Genomic DNA, 22,821 nt, shown 5'->3' with positions numbered 1-22,821 from the left:
AGATGTGAGAAAAGTAAGCAGCCTGTTTCCGTAGTGTAGTGGTTATCACGTTCGCCTAACACGCGAAAGGTCCCTGGTTCGAGCCCAGGCGGAAACAATATGAAGCCAGTAAATATTTTTAAACGATATCTATGCTGGATACCATGTGAAACTACGTGCCCATAAAGCTAACTTCTCTTGAACTGCCGTTCTGCAGTGGCGTTAATCAAAGTTATTTGCATTTTAATCCACGTTATCAATGTTCCAAGTATAACTTAGCACTATATATGAATAGAGGTGTAATGTACACTAATTTACCTATTGTCTTCAACGACACGTTTCATAAGGTGGTGTTAATTATAAGTAAATTGGAATTTCTTTTCTCCTGCGGCGTTAATTAAAACTAAATGATTTTTGTTTTCGCCCGGGTTCGAAAAGGGGGCCTTTCGCGTGTGAGGCAAACGTGATAACCACTACACTACGAAAACTCGTTACATGAAATCGCAAAAAATCAGTTAGGCTTCAAATGTTGTATTCGCAAGTTTTTGAAACTGCAAAATTGGAAGATTGTGTGATCAATTCACTATACTGTTAATTGTATTTTCGAGAAGATGTGAGAAAAGCAAGCAGCCTGTTTCCGTAGTGTAGTGGTTATCACGTTCGCCTAACACGCGAAAGGTCCCTGGTTCGAGCCCAGGCGGAAACAATATGAAGCCAGTAAATATTTTGAAACGATATCTATGCTGGATACCATGTGAAACTACGTGCCCATAAAGCTAACTTCTCTTGAACTGCCGTTCTGCAGTGGCGTTAATCAAAGTTATTTGCATTTTAATCCACGTTATCAATGTTCCAAGTATAACTTAGCACTATATATGAATAGAGGTGTAATGTACACTAATTTACCTATTGTCTTCAACGACACGTTTCGTAAGGTGGTGTTAATTATAAGTAAATTGGAATTTGTTTTCTCCTGTGGCGTCAATTAAAACTAAATGATATTTGTTTTCGCCCGGGTTCGAACCGGGGGCCTTTCGCGTGTGAGGCGAACGTGATAACCACTACACTACGAAAACTCGTTACATGAAATCCCAAAAAATCAGTTAGGCTTCAAATGTTGTATTCGCAAGTTTTTGAAACTGCCAAATTGGAAGATTGTGTGATCAATTCACTATACTGTTAATTGTATTTTCGAGAAGATGTGAGAAAAGCAAGCAGCCTGTTTCCGTAGTGTAGTGGTTATCACGTTCGGCTAACACGCGAAAGGTCCCTGGCGGAAAGAATATGAAGCCAGTAAATATTTTGAAACGATATCTATGCTGGATACCATGTGAAACTACGTGCCCATAAAGCTAACTTCTCTTGAACTGCAGTTCTGCAGTGGCGTTAATCAAAGTTATTTGCATTTTAATCCACGTTATCAATGTTCCAAGTATAACTTAGCACTATATATGAATAGAGGTGTAATGTACACTAATTTACCTATTGCCTTCAACGACACGTTTCATAAGGTGGTGTTAATTATAAGTAAATTGGAATTTGTTTTCTCCTGCGGCGTCAATTAAAACTAAATGATATTTGTTTTCGTCCGGGTTCGAACCGGGGGCCTTTCGCGTGTATGGCGAACGTGATAACCACTACACTACGAAAACTCGTTACATGAAATCCCAAAAAATCAGTTAGGCTTCAAATGTTGTATTCGCAAGTTTTTGAAACTGCAAAATTGGAAGATTGTGTGATCAATTCACTATACTGTTAATTGTATTTTCGAGAAGATGTGAGAAAAGCAAGAAGCCTGTTTCCGTAGTGTAGTGGTTATCACGTTCGCCTAACACGCGAAAGGTCCCTGGTTCGAGCCCAGGCGGAAACAATATGAAGCCAGTAAATATTTTGAAACGTTATCAATGCTGGATACCATGTGAAACTACGTGCCCATAAAGCTAACTTCTCTTGAACTGCAGTTCTGCAGTGGCGTTAATCAAAGTTATTTGCATTTTAATACACGTTATCAATGTTCCAAGTATAACTTAGCACTATATATGAATAGAGGTGTAATGTACACTAATTTACCTATTGTTTTCAACGACACGTTTCATAAGGTGGTGTTAATTATAAGTAAATTGGAATTTGTTTTCTCCTGCGGCGTCAATTAAAACTAAATGATATTTGTTTTCGCCCGGGTTCGAACCGGGGGCCTTTCGCGTGTGAGGCGAACGTGATAACCACTACACTACGAAAACTCGTTACATGAAATCCCAAAAAATCAGTTAGGCTTCAAATGTTGTATTCGCAAGTTTTTGAAACTGCCAAATTGGAAGATTGTGTGATCAATTCACTATACTGTTAATTGTATTTTCGAGAAGATGTGAGAAAAGCAAGCAGCCTGTTTCCGTAGTGTAGTGGTTATCACGTTCGGCTAACACGCGAAAGGTCCCTGGCGGAAAGAATATGAAGCCAGTAAATATTTTGAAACGATATCTATGCTGGATACCATGTGAAACTACGTGCCCATAAAGCTAACTTCTCTTGAACTGCAGTTCTGCAGTGGCGTTAATCAAAGTTATTTGCATTTTAATCCACGTTATCAATGTTCCAAGTATAACTTAGCACTATATATGAATAGAGGTGTAATGTACACTAATTTACCTATTGCCTTCAACGACACGTTTCATAAGGTGGTGTTAATTATAAGTAAATTGGAATTTGTTTTCTCCTGCGGCGTCAATTAAAACTAAATGATATTTGTTTTCGCCCGGGTTCGAACCGGGGGCCTTTCGCGTGTATGGCGAACGTGATAACCACTACACTACGAAAACTCGTTACATGAAATCCCAAAAAATCAGTTAGGCTTCAAATGTTGTATTCGCAAGTTTTTGAAACTGCAAAATTGGAAGATTGTGTGATCAATTCACTATACTGTTAATTGTATTTTCGAGAAGATGTGAGAAAAGCAAGAAGCCTGTTTCCGTAGTGTTGTGGTTATCACGTTCGCCTAACACGCGAAAGGTCCCTGGTTCGAGCCCAGGCGGAAACAATATGAAGCCAGTAAATATTTTGAAACGTTATCAATGCTGGATACCATGTGAAACTACGTGCCCATAAAGCTAACTTCTCTTGAACTGCAGTTCTGCAGTGGCGTTAATCAAAGTTATTTGCATTTTAATACACGTTATCAATGTTCCAAGTATAACTTAGCACTATATATGAATAGAGGTGTAATGTACACTAATTTACCTATTGTTTTCAACGACACGTTTCATAAGGTGGTGTTAATTATAAGTAAATTGGAATTTGTTTTCTCCTGCGGCGTCAATTAAAACTAAATGATATTTGTTTTCGCCCGGGTTCGAACCGGGGGCCTTTCGCGTGTGAGGCGAACGTGATAACCACTACACTACGAAAACTCGTTACATGAAATCCCAAAAAATCAGTTAGGCTTCAAATGTTGTATTCGCAAGTTTTTGAAACTGCCAAATTGGAAGATTGTGTGATCAATTCACTATACTGTTAATTGTATTTTCGAGAAGATGTGAGAAAAGCAAGCAGCCTGTTTCCGTAGTGTAGTGGTTATCACGTTCGGCTAACACGCAAAAGGTCCCTGGCGGAAACAATATGAAGCCAGTAAATATTTTGAAACGATATCTATGCTGGATACCATGTGAAACTACGTGCCCATAAAGCTAACTTCTCTTGAACTGCAGTTCTGCAGTGGCGTTAATCAAAGTTATTTGCATTTTAATCCACGTTATCAATGTTCCAAGTATAACTTAGCACTATATATGAATAGAGGTGTAATGTACACTAATTTACCTATTGCCTTCAACGACACGTTTCATAAGGTGGTATTAATTATAAGTAAATTGGAATTTGTTTTCTGCGGCGTCAATTAAAACTAAATGATATTTGTTTTCGCCCGGGTTCGAACCGGGGGCCTTTCGCGTGTGAGGCGAACGTGATAACCACTACACTACGAAAACTCGTTACATGAAATCCCAAAAAATCAGTTAGGCTTCAAATGTTGTATTCGCAAGTTTTTGAAACTGCCAAATTGGAAGATTGTGTGATCAATTCACTATACTGTTAATTGTATTTTCGAGAAGATGTGAGAAAAGCAAGCAGCCTGTTTCCGTAGTGTAGTGGTTATCACGTTCGGCTAACACGCAAAAGGTCCCTGGCGGAAACAATATGAAGCCAGTAAATATTTTGAAACGATATCTATGCTGGATACCATGTGAAACTACGTGCCCATAAAGCTAACTTCTCTTGAACTGCAGTTCTGCAGTGGCGTTAATCAAAGTTATTTGCATTTTAATCCACGTTATCAATGTTCCAAGTATAACTTAGCACTATATATGAATAGAGGTGTAATGTACACTAATTTACCTATTGCCTTCAACGACACGTTTCATAAGGTGGTGTTAATTATAAGTAAATTGGAATTTGTTTTCTCCTGCGGCGTCAATTAAAACTAAATGTTATTTGTTTTCGCCCGTGTTCGAACCGGGGGACTTTCGCGTGTGAGGCGAACGTGATAACCACTACACTACGAAAACTCGTTACATGAAATCCCAAAAAATCAGTTAGGCTTCAAATGTTGTATTCGCAAGTTTTTGAAACTGCCAAATTGGAAGATTGTGTGATCAATTCACTATACTGTTAATTGTATTTTCGAGAAGATGTGAGAAAAGCAAGCAGCCTGTTTCCGTAGTGTAGTGGTTATCACGTTCGGCTAACACGCGAAAGGTCCCTGGCGGAAACAATATGAAGCCAGTAAATATTTTGAAACGATATCTATGCTGGATACCATGTGAAACTACGTGCCCATAAAGCTAACTTCTCTTGAACTGCAGTTCTGCAGTGGCGTTAATCAAAGTTATTTGCATTTTAATCCACGTTATCAATGTTCCAAGTATAACTTAGCACTATATATGAATAGAGGTGTAATGTACACTAATTTACCTATTGCCTTCAACGACACGTTTCATAAGGTGGTGTTAATTATAAGTAAATTGGAATTTGTTTTCTCCTGCGGCGTCAATTAAAACTAAATGATATTTGTTTTCGCCCGTGTTCGAACCGGGGGACTTCCGCGTGTGAGGCGAACGTGATAACCACTACACTACGAAAACTCGTTACATGAAATCCCAAAAAATCAGTTAGGCTTCAAATGTTGTATTCGCAAGTTTTTGAAACTGCCAAATTGGAAGATTGTGTGATCAATTCACTATACTGTTAATTGTATTTTCGAGAAGATGTGAGAAAAGCAAGCAGCCTGTTTCCGTAGCGTAGTGGTTATCACGTTCGGCTAACACGCGAAAGGTCCCTGGCGGAAACAATATGAAGCCAGTAAATATTTTGAAACGATATCTATGCTGGATACCATGTGAAACTACGTGCCCATAAAGCTAACTTCTCTTGAACTGCAGTTCTGCAGTGGCGTTAATCAAAGTTATTTGCATTTTAATCCACGTTATCAATGTTCCAAGTATAACTTAGCACTATATATGAATAGAGGTGTAATGTACACTAATTTACCTATTGCCTTCAACGACACGTTTCATAAGGTGCTGTTAATTATAAGTAAATTGGAATTTGTTTTCTTCTGCGGCGTCAATTAAAACTAAATGATATTTGTTTTCGCCCGGGTTCGAACCGGGGGCCTTTCGCGTGTGAGGCGAACGTGATAACCACTACACTACGAAAACTCGTTACATGAAATCCCAAAAAATCAGTTAGGCTTCAAATGTTGTATTCGCAAGTTTTTGAAACTGCCAAATTGGAAGATTGTGTGATCAATTCACTATACTGTTAATTGTATTTTCGAGAAGATGTGAGAAAAGCAAGCAGCCTGTTTCCGTAGTGTAGTGGTTATCACGTTCGGCTAACACGCGAAAGGTCCCTGGCGGAAAGAATATGAAGCCAGTAAATATTTTGAAACGATATCTATGCTGGATACCATGTGAAACTACGTGCCCATAAAGCTAACTTCTCTTGAACTGCAGTTCTGCAGTGGCGTTAATCAAAGTTATTTGCATTTTAATCCACGTTATCAATGTTCCAAGTATAACTTAGCACTATATATGAATAGAGGTGTAATGTACACTAATTTACCCATTGCCTTTAACGACACGTTTCATAAGGTGGTGTTAATTATAAGTAAATTGGAATTTGTTTTCTCCTGCTTCGTCAATTAAAACTAAATGATATTTGTTTTCGCCCGGGTTCGAACCGGGGGCCTTTCGCGTGTATGGCGAACGTGATAACCACTACACTACAAAAACTCGTTACATGAAATCCCAAAAAATCAGTTAGGCTTCAAATGTTGTATTCGCAAGTTTTTGAAACTGCAAAATTGGAAGATTGTGTGATCAATTCACTATACTGTTAATTGTATTTTCGAGAAGATGTGAGAAAAGCAAGAAGCCTGTTTCCGTAGTGTAGTGGTTATCACGTTCGCCTAACACGCGAAAGGTCCCTGGTTCGAGCCCAGGCGGAAACAATATGAAGCCAGTAAATATTTTGAAACGCTATCAATGCTGGATACCATGTGAAACTACGTGCCCATAAAGCTAACTTCTCTTGAACTGCAGTTCTGCAGTGGCGTTAATCAAAGTTATTTGCATTTTAATACACGTTATCAATGTTCCAAGTATAACTTAGCACTATATATGAATAGAGGTGTAATGTACACTAATTTACCTATTGTTTTCAACGACACGTTTCATAAGGTGGTGTTAATTATAAGTAAATTGGAATTTGTTTTCTCCTGCGGCGTCAATTAAAACTAAATGATATTTGTTTTCGCCCGGGTTCGAACCGGGGGCCTTTCGCGTGTGAGGCGAACGTGATAACCACTACACTACGAAAACTCGTTACATGAAATCCCAAAAAATCAGTTAGGCTTCAAATGTTGTATTCGCAAGTTTTTGAAACTGCAAAATTGGAAGATTGTGTGATCAATTCACTATACTGTTAATTGTATTTTCGAGAAGATGTGAGAAAAGCAAGCAGCCTGTTTCCGTAGTGTAGTGGTTATCACGTTCGGCTAACACGCAAAAGGTCCCTGGCGGAAACAATATGAAGCCAGTAAATATTTTGAAACGTTATCAATGCTGGATACCATGTGAAACTACGTGCCCATAAAGCTAACTTCTCTTGAACTGCAGTTCTGCAGTGGCGTTAATCAAAATTATTTGCATTTTAATCCACGTTATCAATGTTCCAAGTATAACTTAGCACTATAGATGAATAGAGGTGTAATGTACACTAATTTACATATTGTCTTCAACGACACGTTTCATAAGGTGGTGTTAATTATAAGTAAATTGGAATTTGTTTTCTCCTGTGGCGTCAATTAAAACTAAATGATATTTGTTTTCGCCCGGGTTCGAACCGGGGGCCTTTCGCATGTGAGGCGAACGTGATAACCACTACACTACGAAAACTCGTTACATCAAATCCCAAAAAATCAGTTAGGCTTCAAATGTTGTATTCGCAAGTTTTTGAAACTGCAAAATTGGACTATTGTGTGATCAATTCACTATACTGTTAATTGTATTTTCGAGAAGATGTGAGAAAAGCAAGATGTAAGAACAGCAAGTAGCCTGTTAGGCTTCAAATGTTGTATTCGCAAGTTTTTGAAACTGCCAAATTGGAAGATTGTGTGATCAATTCACTATACTGTTAATTGTATTTTCGTGAAGATGTGAGAAAAGCAAGCAGCCTGTTTCCGTAGTGTAGTGGTTATCACATTCGGCTAACACGCGAAAGGTCCCTGGCGGAAACAATATGAAGCCAGTAAATATTTTGAAACGATATCTATGCTGGATACCATGTGAAACTACGTGCCCATAAAGCTAACTTTTCTTGAACTGCAGTTCTGCAGTGGCGTTAATCAAAGTTATTTGCATTTTAATCCACGTTATCAATGTTCCAAGTATAACTTAGCACTATATATGAATAGAGGTGTAATGTACACTAATTTACCTATTGTCTTCAACGACACGTTTCATAAGGTGGTGTTAATTATAAGTAAATTGGAATTTGTTTTCTCCTGCGGCGTCAATTAAAACTAAATGATTTTTGTTTTCGCCCTGGTTCGAACCGGGGGCCTTTCGCGTGTATGGCGAACGTGATAACCACTACACTACGAAAACTCGTTACATGAAATCGCAAAAAATCAGTTCAAATGTTGTATTCGCAAGTTTTTGAAACTGCCAAATTGGAAGATTGTGTGATCAATTCACTATACTGTTAATTGTATTTTCGAGAAGATGTGAGAAAAGCAAGAAGCCTGTTTCCGTAGTGTAGTGGTTATCACGTTCGCCTAACACGCGAAAGGTCCCTGGTTCGAGCCCAGGCGGAAACAATATGAAGCCAGTAAATATTTTGAAACGTTATCAATGCTGGATACCATGTGAAACTACGTGCCCATAAAGCTAACTTCTCTTGAACTGCAGTTCTGCAGTGGCGTTAATCAAAGTTATTTGCATTTTAATCCACGTTATCAATGTTCCAAGTATAACTTAGCACTATATATGAATAGAGGTGTAATGTACACTAATTTACCTATTGCCTTCAACGACACGTTTCATAAGGTGCTGTTAATTATAAATAAATTGGAATTTGTTTTCTCCTGCGGCGTCAACTAAAACTAAATGATATTTGTTTTCGCCCGGGTTCGAACCGGGGGCCTTTCGCGTGTGAGGCGAACGTGATAACCACTACACTACGAAAACTCGTTACATGAAATCCCAAAAAATCAGTTAGGCTTCAAATGTTGTATTCGCAAGTTTTTGAAACTGCAAAATTGGAAGATTGTGTGATCAATTCACTATACTGTTAATTGTATTTTCGAGAAGATGTGAGAAAAGCAAGAAGCCTGTTTACGTAGTGTAGTGGTTATCACGTTCGCCTAACACGCGAAAGGTCCCTGGTTCGAGCCCAGGCGGAAACTATATGAAGCCAGTAAATATTTTGAAACGTTATCAATGCTGGATACCATGTGAAACTACGTGCCCATAAAGCTAACTTCTCTTGAACTGCAGTTCTGCAGTGGCGTTAATCAAAGTTATTTGCATTTTAATACACGTTATCAATGTTCCAAGTATAACTTAGCACTATATATGAATAGAGGTGTAATGTACACTAATTTACCTATTGTTTTCAACGACACGTTTCATAAGGTGGTGCTAATTATAAGTAAATTGGAATTTGTTTTCTCCTGCAGCGTCAATTAAAACTAAATGATATTTGTTTTCGCCCGGGTTCGAACCGGGGGCCTTTCGCGTGTGAGGCGAACGTGATAACCACTACACTACGAAAACTCGTTACATGAAATCCCAAAAAATCAGTTAGGCTTCAAATGTTGTATTCGCAAGTTTTTGAAACTGCCAAATTGGAAGATTGTGTGATCAATTCACTATACTGTTAATTGTATTTTCGAGAAGATGTGAGAAAAGCAAGCAGCCTGTTTCCGTAGTGTAGTGGTTATCACGTTCGGCTAACACGCAAAAGGTCCCTGGCGGAAACAATATGAAGCCAGTAAATATTTTGAAACGATATCTATGCTGGATACCATGTGAAACTACGTGCCCATAAAGCTAACTTCTCTTGAACTGCAGTTCTGCAGTGGCGTTAATCAAAGTTATTTGCATTTTATCAATGTTCCAAGTATAACTTAGCACTATATATGAATAGAGGTGTAATGTACACTAATTTACCTATTGTCTTCAACGACACGTTTCATAAGGTGGTGTTAATTATAAGTAAATTGGAATTTGTTTTCTCCTGCGGCGTCAACTAAAACTAAATGATATTTGTTTTCGCCCGGGTTCGAACCGGGGCCTTTCGCGTGTGAGGCGAACGTGATAACCACTACACTACGAAAACTCGTTACATGAAATCGCAAAAAATCAGTTAGGCTTCAAATGTTGTATTCGCAAGTTTTTGAAACTGCAAAATTGGAAGATTGTGTGATCAATTCACTATACTGTTAATTGTATTTTCGAGAAGATGTGAGAAAAGCAAGCAGTCTGTTTCCGTAGTGTAGTGGTTATCACGTTCGCCTAACACGCGAAAGGTCCCTGGTTCGAGCCCAGGCGGAAACAATACGAAGCCAATAAATATTTTGAAATGATATCTATGCTGGATACCATGTGAAACTACGTGCCCATAAAGCTAACTTCTCTTGAACTGCAGTTCTGCAGTGGCGTTAATCAAAGTTATTTGCATTTTAATCCACGTTATCAATGTTCCAAGTATAACTTAGCACTATATATGAATAGAGGTGTAATGTACACTAATTTACCTATTGTCTTCAACGACACGTTTCATAAGGTGGTGTTAATTATAAGTAAATTGGAATTTGTTTTCTCCTGCGGCGTCAACTAAAACTAAATGATATTTGTTTCCGCCCGGGTTCGAACCGGGGCCTTTCGCGTGTGAGGCGAACGTGATAACCACTACACTACGAAAACTCGTTACATGCAATCGCAAAAAATCAGTTAGGCTTCAAATGTTGTATTCGCAAGTTTTTGAAACTGCAAAATTGGAAGATTGTGTGATCAATTCACTATACTGTTAATTGTATTTTCGAGAAGATGTGAGAAAAGCAAGCAGCCTGTTTTCGTAGTGTAGTGGTTATCACGTTCGCCTAACACGCGAAAGGTCCCTGGTTCGAGCCCAGGCGGAAACAATACGAAGCCAGTAAATATATTGAAACGATATCTATGCTGGATACCATGTGAAACTACGTGCCCATAAAGCTAACTTCTCTTGAACTGCAGTTCTGCAGTGGCGTTAATCAAAGTTATTTGCATTTTAATCCACGTTATCAATGTTCCAAGTATAACTTAGCAGTATATATGAATAGAGGTGTAATGTACACTAATTTACCTATTGTCTTCAACGACACGTTTCATAAGGTGGTGTTAATTATAAGTAAATTGGAATTTGTTTTCTCCTGCGGCGTCAACTAAAACTAAATGATATTTGTTTTCGCCCGGGTTCGAACCGGGGCCTTTCGCGTGTGAGGCGAACGTGATAACCACTACACTACGAAAACTCGTTACATGAAATCGCAAAAAATCAGTTAGGCTTCAAATGTTGTATTCGCAAGTTTTTGAAACTGCAAAATTGGAAGATTGTGTGATCAATTCACTATACTGTTAATTGTATTTTCGAGAAGATGTGAGAAAAGCAAGCAGCCTGTTTCCGTAGTGTAGTGGTTATCACGTTCGCCTAACACGCGAAAGGTCCCTGGTTCGAGCCCAGGCGGAAACAATACGAAGCCAGTAAATATTTTGAAACGATATCTATGCTGGATACCATGTGAAACTACGTGCCCATAAAGCTAACTTCTCTTGAACTGCAGTTCTGCAGTGGCGTTAATCAAAGTTATTTGCATTTTAATCCACGTTATCAATGTTCCAAGTATAACTTAGCACTATATATGAATAGAGGTGTAATGTACACTAATTTACCTATTGTCTTCAACGACACGTTTCATAAGGTGGTGTTGATTATAAGTAAATCGGAATTTCTTTTCTCCTGCGGCGTCAATTAAAACTAAATGATATTTGTTTTCGCCCGGGTTCGAACCGGGGCCTTTCGCGTGTGAGGCGAACGTGATAACCACTACACTACGAAAACTCGTTAAATGAAATCGCAAAAAATCAGTTAGGCTTCAAATGTTGTATTCGCAAGTTTTTGAAACTGCAAAATTGGAAGATTGTGTGATCAATTCACTATACTGTTAATTGTATTTTCGAGAAGATGTGAAAAAAGCAAGCAGCCTGTTTCCGTACTGTAGTGGTTATCACGTTCGCCTAACACGCGAAAGGTCCCTGGTTCGAGCCCAGGCGGAATCAATACGAAGCCAGTAAATATTTTGAAACGATATCTATGCTGGATACCATGTGAAACTACGTGCCCATAAAGCTAACTTCTCTTGAACTGCAGTTCTGCAGTGGCGTTAATCAAAGCTATTTGCATTTTAATCCACGTTATCAATGTTCCAAGTATAACTTAGCACTATATATGAATAGCAAGCAGCCTTTTTCCGTATTGTAGTGGTTATCACGTTCGCCTAACACGCGAAAGGTCCCTGGTTCGAGCCCAGGCGGAAACAATATGAAGCCAGTAAATATTTTGAAACGATATCTATGCTGGATACCATGTGAAACTACGTGCCCATAAAGCTAACTTCTCTTGAACTGCAGTTCTGCAGTGGCGTTAATCAAAGCTATTTGCATTTTAATCCACGTTATCAATGTTCCAAGTATAACTTAGCACTATATATGAATAGAGGTGTAATGTACACTAATTTACCTATTGTCTTCAACGACACGTTTCATAAGGTGGTGTTAATTATAAGTAAATTGGAATTTGTTTTCTCCTGCGGCGTCAATTAAAACTAAATGATATTTGTTTTCGCCCGGGTTCGAACCGGGGGCCTTTCTCGTGTGAGGCGAACGTGATAACCACTACACTACGAAAACTCGTTACATGAAATCCCAAAAAATCAGTTAGGCTTCAAATGTTGTATTCGCAGGTTTTTGAAACTGCAAAATTGGAAGATTGTGTGATCAATTCACTATACTGTTAATTGTATTTTCGAGAAGATGTGAGAAAAGCAAGCAGCCTGTTTCCGTAGTGTAGTGGTTATCACGTTCGCCTAACACGCGAAAGGTCCCTGGCGGAAACAATATGAAGCCAGTAAATATTTTGAAACGATATCTATGCTGGATACCATGTGAAACTACGTGCCCATAAAGCTAACTTCTCTTGAACTGCAGTTCTGCAGTGGCGTTAATCAAAGTTATTTGCATTTTAATCCACGTTATCAATGTTCCAAGTATAACTTAGCACTATATATGAATAGAGGTGTAATGTACACTAATTTACCTATTGTCTTCAACGACACGTTTCATAAGGTGGTGTTAATTATAAGTTAATTGGAATTTCTTTTCTCCTGCAGCGTTAATTAAAACTCAATGATTTTTGTTTTCGCCCGGGTTCGAACCGGGGGCCTTTCGCGTGTGAGGCGAACGTGATAACCACTACACTACGAAAACTCGTTACATGAAATCCCAAAAAATCAGTTAGGCTTCAAATGTTGTATTCGCAGGTTTTTGAAACTGCAAAATTGGAAGATTGTGTGATCAATTCACTATACTGTTAATTGTATTTTCGAGAAGATGTGAGAAAAGCAAGCAGCCTGTTTCCGTAGTGTAGTGGTTATCACGTTCGGCTAACACGCGAAAGGTCCCTGGCGGAAACAATATGAAGCCAGTAAATATTTTGAAACGATATCTATGCTGGATACCATGTGAAACTACGTGCCCATAAAGCTAACTTCTCTTGAACTGCAGTTCTGCAGTGGCGTTAATCAAAGTTATTTGCATTTTAGTCCACGTTATCAATGTTCCAAGTATAACTTAGCACTATATACGAATAGAGGTGTAATGTACACTAATTTACCTATTGTCTTCAACGACACGTTTCATAAGGTGGTGTTAATTATAAGTTAATTGGAATTTCTTTTCTCCTGCAGCGTTAATTAAAACTCAATTATTTTTGTTTTCGCCCGGGTTCGAACCGGGGGCCTTTCGCGTGTGAGGCAAACGTGATAACCACTACACTACGAAAACTCGTTACATGAAATCGCAAAAATCAGTTAGGCTTCAAATGTTGTATTCGCAAGTTTTTGAAACTGCAAAATTGGAAGATTGTGTGATCAATTCACTATACTGTTAATTGTATTTTCGAGAAGATGTGAGAAAAGCAAGCAGCCTGTTTCCGTAGTGTAGTGGTTATCACGTTCGCCTAACACGCGAAAGGTCCCTGGTTCGAGCCCAGGCGGAAACAATATGAAGCCAGTAAATATTTTGAAACGATATCTATGCTGGATACCATGTGAAACTACGTGCCCATAAAGCTAACTTCTCTTGAACTGCAGTTCTGCAGTGGCGTTAATCAAAGTTATTTGCATTTTAATCCACGTTATCAATGTTCCAAGTATAACTTAGCACTATATATGAATAGAGGTGTAATGTACACTAATTTACCTATTGTCTTCAACGACACGTTTCATAAGGTGGTGTTAATTATAAGTAAATTGGAATTTGTTTTCTCCTGCGGCGTCAATTAAAACTAAATGATATTTGTTTTCGCCCGGGTTCGAACCGGGGGCCTTTCGCGTGTGAGGCGAACGTGATAACCACTACACTACGAAAACTCGTTACATGAAATCCCAAAAAATCAGTTAGGCTTCAAATGTTGTATTCGCAAGTTTTTGAAACTGCAAAATTGGAAGATTGTGTGATCAATTCACTATACTGTTAATTGTATTTTCGAGAAGATGTGAGAAAAGCAAGCAGCCTGTTTCCGTAGTGTAGTGGTTATCACGTTCGGCTAACACGCGAAAGGTCCCTAGGGAAACAATATGAAGCCAGTAAATATTTTGAAACGATATCTATGCTGGATACCATGTGAAACTACGTGCCCATAAAGCTAACTTCTCTTGAACTGCAGTTCTGCAGTGGCGTTAATCAAAGTTATTTGCATTTTAATCCACGTTATCAATGTTCCAAGAATAACTTAGCACTATATATGAATAGAGGTGTAATGTACACTAATTTACCTATTGTCTTCAACGACACGTTTCATAAGGTGGTGTTAATTATAAGTTAATTGGAATTTCTTTTCTCCTGCAGCGTTAATTAAAACTCAATTATTTTTGTTTTCGCCCGGGTTCGAACCGGGGGCCTTTCGCGTGTGAGGCAAACGTGATAACCACTACACTACGAAAACTCGTTACATGAAATCGCAAAAATCAGTTAGGCTTCAAATGTTGTATTCGCAAGTTTTTGAAACTGCAAAATTGGAAGATTGTGTGATCAATTCACTATACTGTTAATTGTATTTTCGAGAAGATGTGAGAAAAGCAAGCAGCCTGTTTCCGTAGTGTAGTGGTTATCACGTTCGCCTAACACGCGAAAGGTCCCTGGTTCGAGCCCAGGCGGAAACAATATGAAGCCAGTAAATATTTTGAAACGATATCTATGCTGGATACCATGTGAAACTACGTGCCCATAAAGCTAACTTCTCTTGAACTGCAGTTCTGCAGTGGCGTTAATCAAAGTTATTTGCATTTTAATCCACGTTATCAATGTTCCAAGTATAACTTAGCACTATATATGAATAGAGGTGTAATGTACACTAATTTACCTATTGTCTTCAACGACACGTTTCATAAGGTGGTGTTAATTATAAGTAAATTGGAATTTGTTTTCTCCTGCGGCGTCAATTAAAACTAAATGATATTTGTTTTCGCCCGGGTTCGAACCGGGGGCCTTTCGCGTGTGAGGCGAACGTGATAACCACTACACTACGAAAACTCGTTACATGAAATCCCAAAAAATCAGTTAGGCTTCAAATGTTGTATTCGCAAGTTTTTGAAACTGCAAAATTGGAAGATTGTGTGATCAATTCACTATACTGTTAATTGTATTTTCGAGAAGATGTGAGAAAAGCAAGCAGCCTGTTTCCGTAGTGTAGTGGTTATCACGTTCGGCTAACACGCGAAAGGTCCCTAGGGAAACAATATGAAGCCAGTAAATATTTTGAAACGATATCTATGCTGGATACCATGTGAAACTACGTGCCCATAAAGCTAACTTCTCTTGAACTGCAGTTCTGCAGTGGCGTTAATCAAAGTTATTTGCATTTTAATCCACGTTATCAATGTTCCAAGTATAACTTAGCACTATATATGAATAGAGGTGTAATGTACACTAATTTACCTATTGTCTTCAACGACACGTTTCATAAGGTGGTGTTAATTATAAGTTAATTGGAATTTCTTTTCTCCTGCAGCGTTAATTAAAACTCAATGATTTTTGTTTTCGCTCGGGTTCGAACCGGAGGCCTTTCGCGTGTGAGGCAAACGTGATAACCACTACACTACGAAAACTCGTTACATGAAATCGCAAAAAATCAGTTAGGCTTCAAATGTTGTATTCGCAAGTTTTTGAAACTGCAAAATTGGCAGATTGTGTGATCAATTCACTATACTGTTAATTGTATTTTCGAGAAGATGTGAGAAAAGCAAGCAGCCTGTTTCCGTAGTGTTGTGGTTATCACGTTCGCCTAACACGCGAAAGGTCCCTGGCGGAAAACAATATGAAGCCAGTAAATATTTTGAAACGATATCTATGCTGGATACCATGTGAAACTACGTGCCCATAAAGCTAACTTCTCTTGAACTGCAGTTCTGCAGTGGCGTTAATCAAAGTTATTTGCATTTTAATCCACGTTATCAATGTTCCAAGTATAACTTAGCACTATATATGAATAGATGTGTAATGTACACTAATTTACCTATTGTCTTCAACGACACGTTTCATAAGGTGGTGTTAATTATGAGTAAATTGGAATTTGTTTTCTCCTGCGGCGTCAATTAAAACTAAATGATATTTGTTTTCGCCCGGGTTCGAACCGGGGGCCTTTCTCGTGTGAGGCGAACGTTATAACCACAACACTACGAAAACTCGTTACATGAAATCGCAAAAATCAGTTAGGCTTCAAATGTTGTATTCGCAAGTTTTTGAAACTGCAAAATTGGAAGATTGTGTGATCAATTCACTATACTGTTAATTGTATTTTCGAGAAGATGTGAGAAAAGCAAGCAGCCTGTTTCCGTAGTGTAGTGGTTATCACGTTCGCCTAACACGCGAAAGGTCCCTGGTTCGAGCCCAGGCGGAAACAATATGAAGCCAGTAAATATTTTGAAACGATATCTATGCTGGATACCATGTGAAACTACGTGCCCATAAAGCTAACTTCTCTTGAACTGCAGTTCTGCAGTGGCGTTAATCAAAGCTATTTGCATTTTAATCCACGTTATCAATGTTCCAAGTATAACTTAGCACTATATATGAATAGAGGTGTAATGTACACTAATTTACCTATTGTCTTCAACGACACGTTTCATAAGGTGGTGTTAATTATAAGTAAATTGGAATTTGTTTTCTCCTGCGGCGTCAATTAAAACTAAATGATATTTGTTTTCGCCCGGGTTCGAACCGGGGGCCTTTCTCGTGTGAGGCGAACGTGATAACCACTACACTACGAAAACTCGTTACATGAAATCCCAAAAAATCAGTTAGGCTTCAAATGTTGTATTCGCAGGTTTTTGAAACTGCAAAATTGGAAGATTGTGTGATCAATTCACTATACTGTTAATTGTATTTTCGAGAAGATGTGAGAAAAGCAAGCAGCCTGTTTCCGTAGTGTAGTGGTTATCACGTTCGCCTAACACGCGAAAGGTCCCTGGCGGAAACAATATGAAGCCAGTAAATATTTTGAAACGATATCTATGCTGGATACCATGTGAAACTACGTGCCCATAAAGCTAACTTCTCTTGAACTGCAGTTCTGCAGTGGCGTTAATCAAAGTTATTTGCATTTTAATCCACGTTATCAATGTTCCAAGTATAACTTAGCACTATATATGAATAGAGGTGTAATGTTCACTAATTTACCTATTGTCTTCAACGACACGTTTCATAAGGTGGTGTTAATTATAAGTTAATTGGAATTTCTTTTCTCCTGCAGCGTTAATTAAAACTCAATGATTTTTGTTTTCGCCCGGGTTCGAACCGGGGGCCTTTCGCGTGTGAGGCGAACGTGATAACCACTACACTACGAAAACTCGTTACATGAAATCCCAAAAAATCAGTTAGGCTTCAAATGTTGTATTCGCAGGTTTTTGAAACTGCAAAATTGGAAGATTGTGTGATCAATTCACTATACTGTTAATTGTATTTTCGAGAAGATGTGAGAAAAGCAAGCAGCCTGTTTCCGTAGTGTAGTGGTTATCACGTTCGGCTAACACGCGAAAGGTCCCTGGCGGAAACAATATGAAGCCAGTAAATATTTTGAAACGATATCTATGCTGGATACCATGTGAAACTACGTGCCCATAAAGCTAACTTCTCTTGAACTGCAGTTCTGCAGTGGCGTTAATCAAAGTTATTTGCATTTTAGTCCACGTTATCAATGTTCCAAGTATAACTTAGCACTATATACGAATAGAGGTGTAATGTACACTAATTTACCTATTGTCTTCAACGACACGTTTCATAAGGTGGTGTTAATTATAAGTTAATTGGAATTTCTTTTCTCCTGCAGCGTTAATTAAAACTCAATTATTTTTGTTTTCGCCCGGGTTCGAACCGGGGGCCTTTCGCGTGTGAGGCAAACGTGATAACCACTACACTACGAAAACTCGTTACATGAAATCGCAAAAATCAGTTAGGCTTCAAATGTTGTATTCGCAAGTTTTTGAAACTGCAAAATTGGAAGATTGTGTGATCAATTCACTATACTGTTAATTGTATTTTCGAGAAGATGTGAGAAAAGCAAGCAGCCTGTTTCCGTAGTGTAGTGGTTATCACGTTCGCCTAACACGCGAAAGGTCCCTGGTTCGAGCCCAGGCGGAAACAATATGAAGCCAGTAAATATTTTGAAACGATATCTATGCTGGATACCATGTGAAACTACGTGCCCATAAAGCTAACTTCTCTTGAACTGCAGTTCTGCAGTGGCGTTAATCAAAGTTATTTGCATTTTAATCCACGTTATCAATGTTCCAAGTATAACTTAGCACTATATATGAATAGAGGTGTAATGTACACTAATTTACCTATTGTCTTCAACGACACGTTTCATAAGGTGGTGTTAATTATAAGTAAATTGGAATTTGTTTTCTCCTGCGGCGTCAATTAAAACTAAATGATATTTGTTTTCGCCCGGGTTCGAACCGGGGGCCTTTCGCGTGTGAGGCGAACGTGATAACCACTACACTACGAAAACTCGTTACATGAAATCCCAAAAAATCAGTTAGGCTTCAAATGTTGTATTCGCAAGTTTTTGAAACTGCAAAATTGGAAGATTGTGTGATCAATTCACTATACTGTTAATTGTATTTTCGAGAAGATGTGAGAAAAGCAAGCAGCCTGTTTCCGTAGTGTAGTGGTTATCACGTTCGGCTAACACGCGAAAGGTCCCTAGGGAAACAATATGAAGCCAGTAAATATTTTGAAACGATATCTATGCTGGATACCATGTGAAACTACGTGCCCATAAAGCTAACTTCTCTTGAACTGCAGTTCTGCAGTGGCGTTAATCAAAGTTATTTGCATTTTAATCCACGTTATCAATGTTCCAAGTATAACTTAGCACTATATATGAATAGAGGTGTAATGTACACTAATTTACCTATTGTCTTCAACGACACGTTTCATAAGGTGGTGTTAATTATAAGTTAATTGGAATTTCTTTTCTCCTGCAGCGTTAATTAAAACTCAATGATTTTTGTTTTCGCTCGGGTTCGAACCGGAGGCCTTTCGCGTGTGAGGCAAACGTGATAACCACTACACTACGAAAACTCGTTACATGAAATCGCAAAAAATCAGTTAGGCTTCAAATGTTGTATTCGCAAGTTTTTGAAACTGCAAAATTGGCAGATTGTGTGATCAATTCACTATACTGTTAATTGTATTTTCGAGAAGATGTGAGAAAAGCAAGCAGCCTGTTTCCGTAGTGTTGTGGTTATCACGTTCGCCTAACACGCGAAAGGTCCCTGGCGGAAAACAATATGAAGCCAGTAAATATTTTGAAACGATATCTATGCTGGATACCATGTGAAACTACGTGCCCATAAAGCTAACTTCTCTTGAACTGCAGTTCTGCAGTGGCGTTAATCAAAGTTATTTGCATTTTAATCCACGTTATCAATGTTCCAAGTATAACTTAGCACTATATATGAATAGATGTGTAATGTACACTAATTTACCTATTGTCTTCAACGACACGTTTCATAAGGTGGTGTTAATTATGAGTAAATTGGAATTTGTTTTCTCCTGCGGCGTCAATTAAAACTAAATGATATTTGTTTTCGCCCGGGTTCGAACCGGGGGCCTTTCTCGTGTGAGGCGAACGTGATAACCACTACACTACGAAAACTCGTTACATGAAATCGCAAAAATCAGTTAGGCTTCAAATGTTGTATTCGCAAGTTTTTGAAACTGCAAAATTGGAAGATTGTGTGATCAATTCACTATACTGTTAATTGTATTTTCGAGAAGATGTGAGAAAAGCAAGCAGCCTGTTTCCGTAGTGTAGTGGTTATCACGTTCGCCTAACACGCGAAAGGTCCCTGGTTCGATCCCAGGCGGAAACAATATGAAGCCAGTAAATATTTTGAAACGATATCTATGCTGGATACCATGTGAAACTACGTGCCCATAAAGCTAACTTCTCTTGAACTGCAGTTCTGCAGTGGCGTTAATCAAAGCTATTTGCATTTTAATCCACGTTATCAATGTTCCAAGTATAACTTAGCACTATATATGAATAGAGGTGTAATGTACACTAATTTACCTATTGTCTTCAACGACACGTTTCATAAGGTGGTGTTAATTATGAGTAAATTGGAATTTGTTTTCTCCTGCGGCGTCAATTAAAACTAAATGATATTTGTTTTCGCCCGGGTTCGAACCTGGGGCCTTTCTCGTGTGAGGCGAACGTGATAACCACTACACTACGAAAACTCGTTACATGAAATCCCAAAAAATCAGTTAGGCTTCAAATGTTGTATTCGCAGGTTTTTGAAACTGCAAAATTGGAAGATTGTGTGATCAATTCACTATACTGTTAATTGTATTTTCGAGAAGATGTGAGAAAAGCAAGCAGCCTGTTTCCGTAGTGTAGTGGTTATCACGTTCGCCTAACACGCGAAAGGTCCCTGGCGGAAACAATATGAAGCCAGTAAATATTTTGAAACGATATCTATGCTGGATACCATGTGAAACTACGTGCCCATAAAGCTAACTTCTCTTGAACTGCAGTTCTGCAGTGGCTTTAATCAAAGTTATTTGCATTTTAATCCACGTTATCAATGTTCCAAGTATAACTTAGCACTATATATGAATAGAGGTGTAATGTACACTAATTTACCTATTGTCTTCAACGACACGTTTCATAAGGTGGTGTTAAATATAAGTAAATTGGAATTTGTTTTCTCCTGCGGCGTCAATTAAAACTAAATGATATTTGTTTTCGCCCGGGTTCGAACCGGGGGCCTTTCGCGTGTGAGGCGAACGTGATAACCACTACACTACGAAAACTCGTTACATGAAATCCCAAAAAATCAGTTAGGCTTCAAATGTTGTATTCGCAAGTTTTTGAAACTGCAAAATTGGAAGATTGTGTGATCAATTCACTATACTGTTAATTGTATTTTCGAGAAGATGTGAGAAAAGCAAGCAGCCTGTTTCCGTAGTGTAGTGGTTATCACGTTCGGCTAACACGCGAAAGGTCCCTGGCGGAAACAATATGAAGCCAGTAAATATTTTGAAACGATATCTATGCTGGATACCATGTGAAACTACGTGCCCATAAAGCTAACTTCTCTTGAACTGCAGTTCTGCAGTGGCGTTAATCAAAGTTATTTGCATTTTAATCCACGTTATCAATGTTCCAAGTATAACTTAGCACAATATATGAATAGATGTGTAATGTACACTAATTTACCTATTGTCTTCAATGACACGTTTCATAAGGTGGTGTTAATTAGAAGCAAATTGGAATTTGTTTTCTCCTGCGGCGTCAATTAAAACTAAATGATATTTGTTTTCGCCCGGGTTCGAACCGGGGGCCTTTCGCGTGTGAGGCGAACGTGATAACCACTACACTACGAAAACTCGTTACATGAAATTCCAAAAAATCAGTTAGGCTTCAAATGTTGTATTCGCAAGTTTTTGAAACTGCAAAATTGGAAGATTGTGTGATCAATTCACTATACTGTTAATTGTATTTTCGAGAAGATGTGAGAAAAGCAAGCAGCCTGTTTCCGTAGTGTAGTGGTTATCACGTTCGGCTAACACGCGAAAGGTCCCTGGCGGAAACAATATGAAGCCAGTAAATATTTTGAAACGATATCTATGCTGGATACCATGTGAAACTACGTGCCCATAAAGCTAACTTCTCTTGAACTGCAGTTCTGCAGTGGCGTTAATCAAAGTTATTTGCATTTTAATCCACGTTATAAATGTTCCAAGTATAACTTAGCACTATATATGAATAGAGGTGTAATTTACACTAATTTACCTATTGTCTTCAACGACACGTTTCATAAGGTGGTGTTAATTATAAGTAAATTGGAATTTGTTTTCTCCTGCGGCGTCAATTAAAACTAAATGATATTTGTTTTCGCCCGGGTTTGAACCGGGGGCCTTTCGCGTGTGAGGCGAACGTGATAACCACTACACTACGAAAACTCGTTACATGAAATCGCAAAAAATCAGTTAGGCTTCAAATGTTGTATTCGCAAGTTTTTGAAACTGCAAAATTGGAAGATTGTGTGATCAATTCACTATACTGTTAATTGTATTTTCGAGAAGATGTGAGAAAAGCAAGCAACCTGTTTCCGTGGTGTACTGGTTATCACGTTCGCCTAACACGCGAAAGGTCCCTGGTTCGAGCCCAAGCGGAAACAATATGAAGCCAGTAAATATTTTGAAACGATATCTATGCTGGATACCATGTGAAACTACGTGCCCATAAAGCTAACATCTCTTGAACTGCAGTACTGCAGTGGCGTTAATCAAAGTTATTTGCATTTTAATCCACGTTATCAATGTTCCAAGTATAACTTAGCACTATATATGAATAGAAGTGTAATGTACGCTAATTTACCTATTGTCTTCAACGACACGTTTCACAAGGTGGTGTTAATTATAAGTAAATTGGAATTTATTTTCTCCTGCAGCGTTA

At 38.4% G+C, this 22,821-nt stretch overlaps 51 non-coding genes across 51 annotated transcripts; 18 read left to right on the top strand and 33 right to left on the bottom strand.

Moving 5' to 3' along the window:
* The first annotated feature begins 24 nt into the window (after positions 1 to 24).
* On the top strand, positions 25 to 97 carry TRNAV-AAC (transfer RNA valine (anticodon AAC)). Its single transcript has one exon. It is a non-coding gene; the product is annotated as a tRNA-Val (tRNA).
* Positions 98 to 612: 515 nt separating this feature from the next.
* Positions 613 to 685, top strand: TRNAV-AAC (transfer RNA valine (anticodon AAC)). Its single transcript has one exon. It is a non-coding gene; the product is annotated as a tRNA-Val (tRNA).
* Positions 686 to 982: 297 nt separating this feature from the next.
* On the bottom strand, positions 983 to 1,055 carry TRNAV-CAC (transfer RNA valine (anticodon CAC)). The gene has a single exon. It is a non-coding gene; the product is annotated as a tRNA-Val (tRNA).
* A 721-nt stretch (positions 1,056 to 1,776) lies between these two features.
* Positions 1,777 to 1,849, top strand: TRNAV-AAC (transfer RNA valine (anticodon AAC)). The gene has a single exon. It is a non-coding gene; the product is annotated as a tRNA-Val (tRNA).
* Positions 1,850 to 2,146: 297 nt separating this feature from the next.
* On the bottom strand, positions 2,147 to 2,219 carry TRNAV-CAC (transfer RNA valine (anticodon CAC)). The gene has a single exon. It is a non-coding gene; the product is annotated as a tRNA-Val (tRNA).
* Positions 2,220 to 2,722: 503 nt separating this feature from the next.
* Positions 2,723 to 2,795, bottom strand: TRNAV-UAC (transfer RNA valine (anticodon UAC)). The gene has a single exon. It is a non-coding gene; the product is annotated as a tRNA-Val (tRNA).
* Positions 2,796 to 2,940: 145 nt separating this feature from the next.
* Positions 2,941 to 3,013, top strand: TRNAV-AAC (transfer RNA valine (anticodon AAC)). Its single transcript has one exon. It is a non-coding gene; the product is annotated as a tRNA-Val (tRNA).
* A 297-nt stretch (positions 3,014 to 3,310) lies between these two features.
* TRNAV-CAC (transfer RNA valine (anticodon CAC)) lies at positions 3,311 to 3,383 on the bottom strand. Its single transcript has one exon. It is a non-coding gene; the product is annotated as a tRNA-Val (tRNA).
* A 500-nt stretch (positions 3,384 to 3,883) lies between these two features.
* Positions 3,884 to 3,956, bottom strand: TRNAV-CAC (transfer RNA valine (anticodon CAC)). Its single transcript has one exon. It is a non-coding gene; the product is annotated as a tRNA-Val (tRNA).
* A 503-nt stretch (positions 3,957 to 4,459) lies between these two features.
* On the bottom strand, positions 4,460 to 4,532 carry TRNAV-CAC (transfer RNA valine (anticodon CAC)). Its single transcript has one exon. It is a non-coding gene; the product is annotated as a tRNA-Val (tRNA).
* A 1,079-nt stretch (positions 4,533 to 5,611) lies between these two features.
* Positions 5,612 to 5,684, bottom strand: TRNAV-CAC (transfer RNA valine (anticodon CAC)). The gene has a single exon. It is a non-coding gene; the product is annotated as a tRNA-Val (tRNA).
* A 503-nt stretch (positions 5,685 to 6,187) lies between these two features.
* Positions 6,188 to 6,260, bottom strand: TRNAV-UAC (transfer RNA valine (anticodon UAC)). Its single transcript has one exon. It is a non-coding gene; the product is annotated as a tRNA-Val (tRNA).
* A 145-nt stretch (positions 6,261 to 6,405) lies between these two features.
* TRNAV-AAC (transfer RNA valine (anticodon AAC)) lies at positions 6,406 to 6,478 on the top strand. The gene has a single exon. It is a non-coding gene; the product is annotated as a tRNA-Val (tRNA).
* A 297-nt stretch (positions 6,479 to 6,775) lies between these two features.
* TRNAV-CAC (transfer RNA valine (anticodon CAC)) lies at positions 6,776 to 6,848 on the bottom strand. The gene has a single exon. It is a non-coding gene; the product is annotated as a tRNA-Val (tRNA).
* A 503-nt stretch (positions 6,849 to 7,351) lies between these two features.
* On the bottom strand, positions 7,352 to 7,424 carry TRNAV-CAC (transfer RNA valine (anticodon CAC)). The gene has a single exon. It is a non-coding gene; the product is annotated as a tRNA-Val (tRNA).
* An 850-nt stretch (positions 7,425 to 8,274) lies between these two features.
* Positions 8,275 to 8,347, top strand: TRNAV-AAC (transfer RNA valine (anticodon AAC)). The gene has a single exon. It is a non-coding gene; the product is annotated as a tRNA-Val (tRNA).
* A 297-nt stretch (positions 8,348 to 8,644) lies between these two features.
* On the bottom strand, positions 8,645 to 8,717 carry TRNAV-CAC (transfer RNA valine (anticodon CAC)). The gene has a single exon. It is a non-coding gene; the product is annotated as a tRNA-Val (tRNA).
* Positions 8,718 to 8,862: 145 nt separating this feature from the next.
* Positions 8,863 to 8,935, top strand: TRNAV-AAC (transfer RNA valine (anticodon AAC)). The gene has a single exon. It is a non-coding gene; the product is annotated as a tRNA-Val (tRNA).
* Positions 8,936 to 9,232: 297 nt separating this feature from the next.
* TRNAV-CAC (transfer RNA valine (anticodon CAC)) lies at positions 9,233 to 9,305 on the bottom strand. The gene has a single exon. It is a non-coding gene; the product is annotated as a tRNA-Val (tRNA).
* Positions 9,306 to 9,798: 493 nt separating this feature from the next.
* On the bottom strand, positions 9,799 to 9,870 carry TRNAV-CAC (transfer RNA valine (anticodon CAC)). The gene has a single exon. It is a non-coding gene; the product is annotated as a tRNA-Val (tRNA).
* A 145-nt stretch (positions 9,871 to 10,015) lies between these two features.
* Positions 10,016 to 10,088, top strand: TRNAV-AAC (transfer RNA valine (anticodon AAC)). Its single transcript has one exon. It is a non-coding gene; the product is annotated as a tRNA-Val (tRNA).
* A 297-nt stretch (positions 10,089 to 10,385) lies between these two features.
* On the bottom strand, positions 10,386 to 10,457 carry TRNAV-CAC (transfer RNA valine (anticodon CAC)). The gene has a single exon. It is a non-coding gene; the product is annotated as a tRNA-Val (tRNA).
* Positions 10,458 to 10,602: 145 nt separating this feature from the next.
* On the top strand, positions 10,603 to 10,675 carry TRNAV-AAC (transfer RNA valine (anticodon AAC)). Its single transcript has one exon. It is a non-coding gene; the product is annotated as a tRNA-Val (tRNA).
* Positions 10,676 to 10,972: 297 nt separating this feature from the next.
* TRNAV-CAC (transfer RNA valine (anticodon CAC)) lies at positions 10,973 to 11,044 on the bottom strand. The gene has a single exon. It is a non-coding gene; the product is annotated as a tRNA-Val (tRNA).
* A 145-nt stretch (positions 11,045 to 11,189) lies between these two features.
* Positions 11,190 to 11,262, top strand: TRNAV-AAC (transfer RNA valine (anticodon AAC)). Its single transcript has one exon. It is a non-coding gene; the product is annotated as a tRNA-Val (tRNA).
* Positions 11,263 to 11,559: 297 nt separating this feature from the next.
* Positions 11,560 to 11,631, bottom strand: TRNAV-CAC (transfer RNA valine (anticodon CAC)). Its single transcript has one exon. It is a non-coding gene; the product is annotated as a tRNA-Val (tRNA).
* A 145-nt stretch (positions 11,632 to 11,776) lies between these two features.
* TRNAV-AAC (transfer RNA valine (anticodon AAC)) lies at positions 11,777 to 11,849 on the top strand. The gene has a single exon. It is a non-coding gene; the product is annotated as a tRNA-Val (tRNA).
* Positions 11,850 to 12,036: 187 nt separating this feature from the next.
* On the top strand, positions 12,037 to 12,109 carry TRNAV-AAC (transfer RNA valine (anticodon AAC)). The gene has a single exon. It is a non-coding gene; the product is annotated as a tRNA-Val (tRNA).
* Positions 12,110 to 12,406: 297 nt separating this feature from the next.
* On the bottom strand, positions 12,407 to 12,479 carry TRNAV-CAC (transfer RNA valine (anticodon CAC)). The gene has a single exon. It is a non-coding gene; the product is annotated as a tRNA-Val (tRNA).
* Positions 12,480 to 12,982: 503 nt separating this feature from the next.
* Positions 12,983 to 13,055, bottom strand: TRNAV-CAC (transfer RNA valine (anticodon CAC)). Its single transcript has one exon. It is a non-coding gene; the product is annotated as a tRNA-Val (tRNA).
* A 503-nt stretch (positions 13,056 to 13,558) lies between these two features.
* On the bottom strand, positions 13,559 to 13,631 carry TRNAV-CAC (transfer RNA valine (anticodon CAC)). Its single transcript has one exon. It is a non-coding gene; the product is annotated as a tRNA-Val (tRNA).
* Positions 13,632 to 13,775: 144 nt separating this feature from the next.
* On the top strand, positions 13,776 to 13,848 carry TRNAV-AAC (transfer RNA valine (anticodon AAC)). The gene has a single exon. It is a non-coding gene; the product is annotated as a tRNA-Val (tRNA).
* A 297-nt stretch (positions 13,849 to 14,145) lies between these two features.
* TRNAV-CAC (transfer RNA valine (anticodon CAC)) lies at positions 14,146 to 14,218 on the bottom strand. The gene has a single exon. It is a non-coding gene; the product is annotated as a tRNA-Val (tRNA).
* Positions 14,219 to 14,720: 502 nt separating this feature from the next.
* On the bottom strand, positions 14,721 to 14,793 carry TRNAV-CAC (transfer RNA valine (anticodon CAC)). Its single transcript has one exon. It is a non-coding gene; the product is annotated as a tRNA-Val (tRNA).
* A 144-nt stretch (positions 14,794 to 14,937) lies between these two features.
* On the top strand, positions 14,938 to 15,010 carry TRNAV-AAC (transfer RNA valine (anticodon AAC)). Its single transcript has one exon. It is a non-coding gene; the product is annotated as a tRNA-Val (tRNA).
* Positions 15,011 to 15,307: 297 nt separating this feature from the next.
* TRNAV-CAC (transfer RNA valine (anticodon CAC)) lies at positions 15,308 to 15,380 on the bottom strand. Its single transcript has one exon. It is a non-coding gene; the product is annotated as a tRNA-Val (tRNA).
* A 502-nt stretch (positions 15,381 to 15,882) lies between these two features.
* TRNAV-CAC (transfer RNA valine (anticodon CAC)) lies at positions 15,883 to 15,955 on the bottom strand. The gene has a single exon. It is a non-coding gene; the product is annotated as a tRNA-Val (tRNA).
* A 721-nt stretch (positions 15,956 to 16,676) lies between these two features.
* On the top strand, positions 16,677 to 16,749 carry TRNAV-AAC (transfer RNA valine (anticodon AAC)). The gene has a single exon. It is a non-coding gene; the product is annotated as a tRNA-Val (tRNA).
* Positions 16,750 to 17,046: 297 nt separating this feature from the next.
* Positions 17,047 to 17,119, bottom strand: TRNAV-CAC (transfer RNA valine (anticodon CAC)). Its single transcript has one exon. It is a non-coding gene; the product is annotated as a tRNA-Val (tRNA).
* Positions 17,120 to 17,622: 503 nt separating this feature from the next.
* On the bottom strand, positions 17,623 to 17,695 carry TRNAV-CAC (transfer RNA valine (anticodon CAC)). Its single transcript has one exon. It is a non-coding gene; the product is annotated as a tRNA-Val (tRNA).
* A 503-nt stretch (positions 17,696 to 18,198) lies between these two features.
* Positions 18,199 to 18,271, bottom strand: TRNAV-CAC (transfer RNA valine (anticodon CAC)). Its single transcript has one exon. It is a non-coding gene; the product is annotated as a tRNA-Val (tRNA).
* A 144-nt stretch (positions 18,272 to 18,415) lies between these two features.
* TRNAV-AAC (transfer RNA valine (anticodon AAC)) lies at positions 18,416 to 18,488 on the top strand. The gene has a single exon. It is a non-coding gene; the product is annotated as a tRNA-Val (tRNA).
* A 297-nt stretch (positions 18,489 to 18,785) lies between these two features.
* On the bottom strand, positions 18,786 to 18,858 carry TRNAV-CAC (transfer RNA valine (anticodon CAC)). Its single transcript has one exon. It is a non-coding gene; the product is annotated as a tRNA-Val (tRNA).
* A 502-nt stretch (positions 18,859 to 19,360) lies between these two features.
* Positions 19,361 to 19,433, bottom strand: TRNAV-CAC (transfer RNA valine (anticodon CAC)). The gene has a single exon. It is a non-coding gene; the product is annotated as a tRNA-Val (tRNA).
* A 504-nt stretch (positions 19,434 to 19,937) lies between these two features.
* Positions 19,938 to 20,010, bottom strand: TRNAV-CAC (transfer RNA valine (anticodon CAC)). Its single transcript has one exon. It is a non-coding gene; the product is annotated as a tRNA-Val (tRNA).
* A 144-nt stretch (positions 20,011 to 20,154) lies between these two features.
* On the top strand, positions 20,155 to 20,227 carry TRNAV-AAC (transfer RNA valine (anticodon AAC)). Its single transcript has one exon. It is a non-coding gene; the product is annotated as a tRNA-Val (tRNA).
* Positions 20,228 to 20,524: 297 nt separating this feature from the next.
* Positions 20,525 to 20,597, bottom strand: TRNAV-CAC (transfer RNA valine (anticodon CAC)). Its single transcript has one exon. It is a non-coding gene; the product is annotated as a tRNA-Val (tRNA).
* Positions 20,598 to 21,100: 503 nt separating this feature from the next.
* Positions 21,101 to 21,173, bottom strand: TRNAV-CAC (transfer RNA valine (anticodon CAC)). The gene has a single exon. It is a non-coding gene; the product is annotated as a tRNA-Val (tRNA).
* A 503-nt stretch (positions 21,174 to 21,676) lies between these two features.
* Positions 21,677 to 21,749, bottom strand: TRNAV-CAC (transfer RNA valine (anticodon CAC)). The gene has a single exon. It is a non-coding gene; the product is annotated as a tRNA-Val (tRNA).
* A 503-nt stretch (positions 21,750 to 22,252) lies between these two features.
* Positions 22,253 to 22,325, bottom strand: TRNAV-CAC (transfer RNA valine (anticodon CAC)). The gene has a single exon. It is a non-coding gene; the product is annotated as a tRNA-Val (tRNA).
* A 145-nt stretch (positions 22,326 to 22,470) lies between these two features.
* On the top strand, positions 22,471 to 22,543 carry TRNAV-AAC (transfer RNA valine (anticodon AAC)). Its single transcript has one exon. It is a non-coding gene; the product is annotated as a tRNA-Val (tRNA).
* The last annotated feature ends 278 nt before the right edge of the window (positions 22,544 to 22,821 follow it).

This window comes from Saccoglossus kowalevskii, chromosome 19, assembly GCF_978046115.1.
Source record: "Saccoglossus kowalevskii chromosome 19, keSacKowa6.1, whole genome shotgun sequence".
NCBI lineage: Eukaryota > Metazoa > Hemichordata > Enteropneusta > Harrimaniidae > Saccoglossus > Saccoglossus kowalevskii.
Note: the sequence above shows the minus strand (reverse complement) of the source record. Positions and strands in the feature narration are given on the sequence as shown.